Source organism: Podarcis cretensis (assembly GCF_951804945.1).
Source record: "Podarcis cretensis genome assembly, chromosome: 3".
Classification (NCBI taxonomy): domain Eukaryota; kingdom Metazoa; phylum Chordata; class Lepidosauria; order Squamata; family Lacertidae; genus Podarcis; species Podarcis cretensis.
The window spans coordinates 20,880,950-20,888,798 of NC_137172.1; the positions used below are offsets into that span (position 1 = coordinate 20,880,950).

At 45.1% G+C, this 7,849-nt stretch overlaps 1 long non-coding RNA gene across 1 annotated transcript; it reads right to left on the bottom strand.

The window, feature by feature from the left end:
* Positions 1-3,530: 3,530 nt before the first annotated feature.
* On the bottom strand, positions 3,531-7,609 carry LOC307212038. Its single transcript, XR_013836754.1, has 3 exons — positions 6,955-7,609; positions 4,544-6,139; positions 3,531-3,603 (listed from the first exon to the last, which is right to left on the bottom strand). It is a non-coding gene; the product is annotated as an uncharacterized lncRNA (long non-coding RNA).
* Positions 7,610-7,849: the final 240 nt, after the last annotated feature.

Sequence of the window (7,849 nt, forward strand, 5' to 3'; positions counted from 1 at the left end):
TAATTTTGGGATCAGTTGCAAGTGCTCAAATGAAACTTCCTTCAATGAAACATTTTTCTTTCTTATTTTATTGCCTGCAAATATGACTGCCCTCCTCCATACACACACTGCATCAATGTTGAGGCTGAATTGGGGTTGCGTATCTATCTTCTTCTTCTTCTTTGGCAATCACTTGTAGCTGAGTAAGATTGTCTTCCATGAACACGGTCTTAACAGTGAGTCTGTAAGTGACTGTGGAGGCCAATTCTGGATCCACATCTCCTTCCACAGTTTCTGGGTGGGTTTCTGGGCGGGAGTTGATCACGGTGTGGATTTGCCAAGCGTGCCTTCCTCTTAGCACGTTTCTCCCTTGCGTTCTGAGTTTGAGTGTCTACAAAGCCCATGACACCTTTGGTAAAGGCTGTGGAGCGCTCGCAGGTCAGTGTTTCCCAGTTGTTGGTGTTTATACTACATTTTTTTAGATTTGACTTGAGACAGTCTTTAGACCTCTTTTGTTGACCACCAACATTACACTTTCCATTTTTAAGTTTGGAATAGAGTAGTTGCTTTGGAAGATGATCATCAGGCATCTGCGCAACATGACCAGTCCAACGAAGTTGATGTTGAAGAATCCTTGCTTCGACACTGGTCATCTTTGCTTCTTCCATATCTATATGCATATCTATATTTCTTATCTTATACTTCTGCTTCAGGTTTGTAATGCAGATGTAAGACCTGCACTGGACAGAAGGTTCATTAGCATTACAAATGCCCCTTTTCTTAATGCCCTCTGGTATTTAGGATGCTCAGATGTTGACAAGAACAGCTGAGAGAGATCCAAAGGCAGTTTAGAAACCTCATGTGTGGAAAATGCTTTAAGTTGCCAGTCCAGAGCTACACACACACATAACTGCATGCAAGCATCCACTCTGCCTCAGTGTTACTGGAGCAAACCTAAACTCCTAACAACATGGATGGTATGATTGTGAGGAGAGAAAGAGACACCAGAACAGCTGTAGATATTTTTGCATGACATTTTAATTTCTGATACAGGTAGAACACTTCTTAATAGTGCAACAGAAATATAAATTAATATGGGGGAGGGGGCAAATCTTAAAGAGAAAAATGAAAAGCAGAATTCAACTCACTCCATAAAAAATTCTCTGGGGCCAAATGTGAAAAACGATAAAAGGGCAGGACGGTCGAGCAAATCTAGAAGTGTATGATATGGTACTGCGAGAAGCCAAGTTATAGGGAACCAGGCAGAGGGCCTTCTCGGTAGTGGCACCCACCCTGTGGAATGCCCTCCCATCAGATGTCAAGGAGAAAAACAACTACCAGACTTCAAGAAGACATCTGAAGGCAGCCCTGTTTAGGGAAGCTTTTAATGTTTAATAGACTATTGTATTTTAATGTTCTGTTGGAAGCTGCCCACAGTGGCTGGGGAAACCCAGCCAGATGGGCGGGGTATGAATAAATTATTATTATTATTATTACTGTATATGCATTGCATTTCATAGGAACACAATCAGGAGTATGAAAGGCATCTTTACAAGCAATAGAGGTTGCGTCTGGATGTCATGACAAACCATGGTTTATGGTGCACCAGAAGAGCGGCTTGCACTCTTCTCAGGAGGAACTCAGAAGTTTTCACTTCTGTTTTGGACTAGCCAGAGCTTGCTATATTGCCTGAACCTGACAAATCTTAACGGTGATTTGTTTGAAACAAGCCACCTTCAAATCATGGGCTAGGAAACCTCAGATTAACCACATTTTAGGTTTGGGCTATAATGTTAAATGGTGGCAGGGGTGAAGGAAGGGGGGGTGCGGAGTGTGTGGTCCACCCCGAGTGTCATCCCTGATGGGGTGACAAAATGGCACACCGCGGGGGCGGCACTTACTGCGGGGCCTGGCCTGCAGGGTGCGCGAGCCACGCATCTCTCCTGGGAGTGACGTGGTGGCTCAGGGTCTTGCGCTGCCCAAAAAGCAGTGTAGGGCTTGCGTCCGCCAGGCGGACTCTGTGGGTGGCTCGCCGCACTGCCCCCCTAGGCGGATCGCTGCAGCGCCCCTATGCACAGATCCCTGCCCTGCCCCCGTGGGGGCTCACCTTGCCCCCGCCGCTCCAGGTGCCAGAGCAGCTAGCTATGCCCCGAATGGTGGTCAGTCAAAACTAGAAGGGGCAACTTCTGGTCCCCTCCTGCAGCTGCACAGGAGGAACATGGTGGAGGAGGAGGAAGCCTGCAAGTCTTGGGGGGGGGGTTAGGCTTGTACGCGTCACCATTAACCATCGTTTATTGCATGCCAAGGAGAAACCACAGGGCCACAACCTCATTTTTTAAAGCTGCGATTTCTTGGCAAGTTGCCTCTGTTGAGTCAGTCTGTTTAGTCATAGTTCCCCATATTTATTCAATCTACTGCTGTTTAGAGGGTAGCTGTAATAATTTCCAGTGACATGATTTGCTGCTCTATATATTATTATTACTCAGGGAGGTCTTGCATCCAGAGTTACTGAGTTCACAACGATGGGGTAGCGTGGCTTTAGCGTTTCACAGCAATCTGGTATGGGGGAAATTCCTGGTCATTATCAGCAACCATTTCCCAGAACGTTTAAGTATGTGTATACCCATTTGCCTCTTCTGCAAACAAGTTCAGCACTGCCAGGGGCCGAATAGTTCTGAGTAGTGCTGCTGGAATCGAAGCAGTCAGGTTTCAGCCTAATCTACTTCACAGGGTTGTTGTGGGGATTAAATGAGATGGGGGGGGGGCATGTGGGAGACCTTGAGCATCTTGGAGAAAAAGGGGGATATAAATACAATAAATAACATAATTTTGTCCTTTATCCTGTATCTGGCCTCCTTATTTACTTCTTATAAACCGTTTCCTTTATGAATAATTATTAAGATTTTTCTAATTATAACTTAAACATCCACAAAGTCTCCTGCAGACATTAATCGATAAAGGAAGTCTTTTATTTGGTTGTTTGTACAGTATTGTTGTATCTTTGCTGGAGGAGACTCTTGAGAGTCCATGGACTGCAAGAAGATCAAACCTATCCATTCTTAAGTAAATCAGCCCTGAGTGTTCACTGGAAGGACAGATCCTGAAGCTGAGGCTCCAATACTTTGGCCACCTCATGAGAAGAGAAGACTTCCTGGAAAAGACCCTGATGTTGGGAAAGATGGAGGGCACAAGGAGAAGGGGATGACAGAGGACGAGATGGGGTTGGACAGTGTTCTCGAAGCTACCAGCATGAGTTTGACTAAACTGCAGGAGGCAGTGGAAGACAGGAGTGCCTGGCATGCTCTGGTCCATGGGGTCACGAAGAGTCGGACACGACTAAACAACTAAACAACAACAATTGTTGTATCTTATGCTCACTGTATGTTATGTTCACGTTTAATGAGGGTGGATTTGTGTATTGGGGGTGGGGGTTTATGTTATGCTGTAAATAAAATTCCAATAAAATTAAATTTAATAACAGAATTTTGTTTTAATTTATTTATTATTATTTTTTGTGATACAAAACAAACAAATAAACAAGGAAAAGTACATATAGCGTCTCCACTTTCAGTTCATGGAGTCTTTTTCACAGTTTGTTTACCTTCAGTTTGAGACACTATTGACCTAGACAAAAGAGAGGGGAGAGAGAGTTGGGGCATGAAGCTCTTTTCATTCTATCACATAGTATTTGTGCTGGGGTCTCGTGTCAGCGCCTCGTGGGCAGGTCCTTTATTTATATAGTTATTTGTTTTTATTGGTGTTGTGAGAGATTGGACGGTCTAGGGTTTGGTTGGTTTCAGTACGGTTTGTTTGTCTGTATGCATGAGGGTTGGGAGGGGCGGTTTTTGTGTAGGGTTGGCCGTTTTGATTCACATGCTGTTTGGGGGGGGGATAGGTCAATGTCCTGTTGTGCTGTGTATGTGATAAGCCTCTACCTAAGGTGTCATGGACTTGGAAGAAGCATGAACTCAGGACGCAAGGGAGAAATGTGCTAAGAGGAAGGCATGTTTGGTAAACCCTCACTGTGATCAACTCTTGCCCAGAAACCTATGTCCTCACTGTGGAAGGATGTCCAGATCCAGAATTGGCCTCCACAGTCACTTACAGACTCAAGACCATATTCATGGAAGACAATCTTACTCGGCTATGAGTGATCACCAAAGAAGAAGAAGAAGGAGGAGGAGGAGGAGGAGGAGGAGGAGGAGGAGGAGGAGGAACCACATTGGGGTGAAGGCATCCTCCTTTGCTTGTCCTTTTTCTAGTAGCGCAGTTTCCCACACACTTTGATGCCAGTGGTCTATGCTCACTCTTGATAGGTCCTTCCAGTGTCTAGTTAAAATATGTATGTCTAGACGCTGAGAGTAAGTGACATGAGTTTCTTGTCATGTGCATGTCCTGTAAGATGTTTTGTAGGACAAAACACCTGCTTTGGGGCAGAGTGTTGAAGGACATTATTGTGTGGAGCAGCTAGCGAGGTCATTTCCACACACAAACCCCAAGTGGAAATATTTGTACGTGCTAATGAAAGCTGTATGGGTCCACCTGCATGTTTAGCACATCTCACCATCATGTGGAAGACTGGGTGACCAGTGTTCCCGCTCAGTCCACTCTCCAGGAACTGTTGGCAGTTGATGGGCAACTTCAGGGTCTCTCCTGCTCTCCCTTAAGGTCTGTTATCTTTAGATTGGACTTGGACCAGATAGCCCTTCAAACAGAGGACTCCTTCAAATAGAGAGCCATAGTCTGCCAGCACTTCAGATACCAGCAGTCATCTGTAAAGCTGGACACGAAAAAAAAGAAGAAGAAGAAGAAGAAGAAGAAGAAGAAGAAGAAGAAGAAGAAGAAGAATAGTAGTAGTAGTAGTAGTAGTAGTTTGGATTTGATATCCCGCTTTATCACTACCCTAAGGAGTCTCAAAGCGGCTAACAATCTCCTTTCCCTTCCTCCCCCACAACAAACACTCTGTGAGGTGAGTGGGGCTGAGAGACTTCAGAGAAGTGTGACTAACCCAAAGTCACCCAGCAGCTGCATGTGGAGGAGCGGGGAAGCGAACCCGGTTCACCAGATTATGAGACTACCACTCTTAACCACTACACCACACTGGCTCTCATTGTCACTCTAGGGCATGTATCCGTGGTGGGCTTGCTAGGGTGAGGGTGCCCCAGCAGTTGCCTGAGGGTGCTTGATGCCAGGCCCGATAACCTGTGATCTTCTGCAACAGAAAGTTGCCTGGAATGAGGAACATTTGCAGATCTGAGAGCTTTCAGGCAGCAACACAGGGAGGTTCTAGTTTCTGATTTTCTGGAAAAGTTTCTCAGTCAGACTTGTCAGGGATAGATTTCCACCCTCATTAAAGTGTCCAAACAACCCCTTTTCTCAATGTGCCCCCCAAAAGACCCCTTTTAACATTTTCACCTCAGTTGTCTTCCTCTTCAAATCATTGCAGCTTTGATTATAAGCCGAGCCATTTCTTACAGTGAAGAGGGGAACCTCAACACGAGAACGGGGAACAAGCAAGACCTAGCAGCAGAGAAAGTCTCTTTGCCCAGGTTCATTATCTGCTAAGAAATAAAGGTAATCTTCCCATCAAAGAATGTTAATCTTTTTAAACGTTAACATTTCCACCACCGCCCCTTAGTCCAAATATGTCTTCTCTCTCTGTTTTAAGAGTTCAGAGATAACCGGCCAGTCTTAGAATCTGTCTTTCTTCTTGAACAAATGGCAGATTGTCTCAGGAATGGAAGGAGAGAAGACGCAGCCAGTTATTGATGCTCGATCTGCCAGCCAATCTGGCTTTCCAGCCCAGTCAGGCAGCCTCAGAGACGCCTTCTCCTCAAAGCATTCCATCCTGCATTCCTTGCGGAGCGAAGAGACTCTCTCCAAGGTTCAGAAGCCTTGAGGGGAATGGAAGGCAGCAGGCTGTACTGGGTGCTTGGCTGTCTTCTAACCACCATTTTATTGCCCTCCCCTCTCAGAAACTGGAAGGGATGTGAGGCAGTGGCTCCCTTTGGTTTCAAATATGGTTCTCTCCCAGGCATACCTGGAGCTGCTGGGGTCTGAACCTGATAACTTCTGCAGGCAAAGCAGGTGCTCCACCAATGATCTACAGCCCTTCCTCAATTAATTCATTCCAAAAGTGGGTGCTAAGGGTGGGCTGCAACTGTAACTAGACATTAGGAAATGGTTGCAAATTACTGCATTGGTGCAAATGATATTATTATTATTATTATTATTAATTTATTTATTGAATTTATATACCGCCCTATACCCGGGGGTCTCAGGGTGGTTCACAGAATAAAATCAAGATATAAAACCACAAAATACATAATAAAAATAAAATCAACAACCTAATAGCCCCTAGCCACAAAAAACACACCACATTTTAAAAGGGCATAGGATGTAAATCAGATCAACCAAAGGCCTGGTTAAAAAGGAACATTTTTGCCTGGCACCTAAATGTGTATAATGAAGGCACCAGGCGAACTTCCCTGGGGAGAACATTCCACAGACAGGGAGCCACTGCAGAGAAGGCCCTGTTCTCACATTGCCACCATCCAGACCTCTTGAGGAGGAGGCACATGAAGGAGGGCCTCAGAAGATGATCTCAGGGTCTGGGTAGGTTCATATGGAAAGAGGCGGTCCTTGAGGTATTGCGGTCCTGAGCAGTTTAAGGCTTTATAGGTCAAAACCAGCACTTTGAATTGGGCTCAGAAACTAATTGGTAGCCAGTGCGGTAGGGAAGATTGATCTTGCAAGTCCCATCAGTGGAAGCCCTGGGCAAAGACTTCTGTTTATGCAATGGTGCTTTCCTCCTCTACTACCCCTGTGTGCCCCTCAAATTCATACCATCCAACATTTCTCCAATGAAAATAGGAATATCCTATTCCATCATCATCAACATCTTCATCATCATACCCCACCCATCTGACTGGGCTCCCCCAGCCATTCTGGGCAGCTTCCAATATACAGTGGTACCTCAGTTTACGAACTTAATCCGTTCTGGAAGTCCGTTCTTAAACCAAAACCATTCTTAAACCGAGGCACGCTTTCCCTAATGAGGCCTCCTGCCGCTGGTGCCCTTCCACCGTTCAGATTCTGTTCTTAGACCGAGGTAAAGTTCTCAAACCAGGACACTATTTCCGGTTTTGCGGAATTTGTAAACCGAATCATTCTTATACCAGACTGTTCTTAAACCGAGGTACCACTGTATATAAAATGATAATAAAACATTGAACATTAAAAAAAACCTTCCCTATACAGGACTGCCTTCAGATGTCTTCTAAAGGTTGGGTAGTTACTTGTCTCCTTGGCTCGGGGGTTGCATAACTCCATACACTTCAACATTTTTACAATGAAAATAGAGATGTCCTAAGGAAAAGCGGAACATTCTGGGATCAAATCAGAAACCGGGATGGCTTCTGTAAATCAGGGACTGTCCATGGGAAATAGGGACACTGCAAACTGACACTGAAGAGAGGGTGATTGGCAGGGAAAAGAGAGGAGGGATTGTTCCATTTTGCAAACTGACATGCTTGCACTACAATCATAAGAACATGACATTGAATCCCTCCCAAAATTATTGAAAAATACCTGAATACCTGTGCACCTTGCATTTTTTATAATCCATTTTAAGGGTACAGGTTAAGATCTTAATTCGTTCCGGAGGTCCGTTCTTAACCTGAAACTGTTCTTAACCTGAAGCACCACTTTAGCCAATGGGGCCTCCTGCTGCCGCTGCGCCGCTGGAGCACGATTTCTGTTCTCATCCTGAAGCAAAGTTCTTAACCTGAAGCACTATTTCTGGTCTGTAACCTGAAGCATATGTAACCTGAAGCGTATGTAACCTGAGGTACCACTGTACAGACACTGG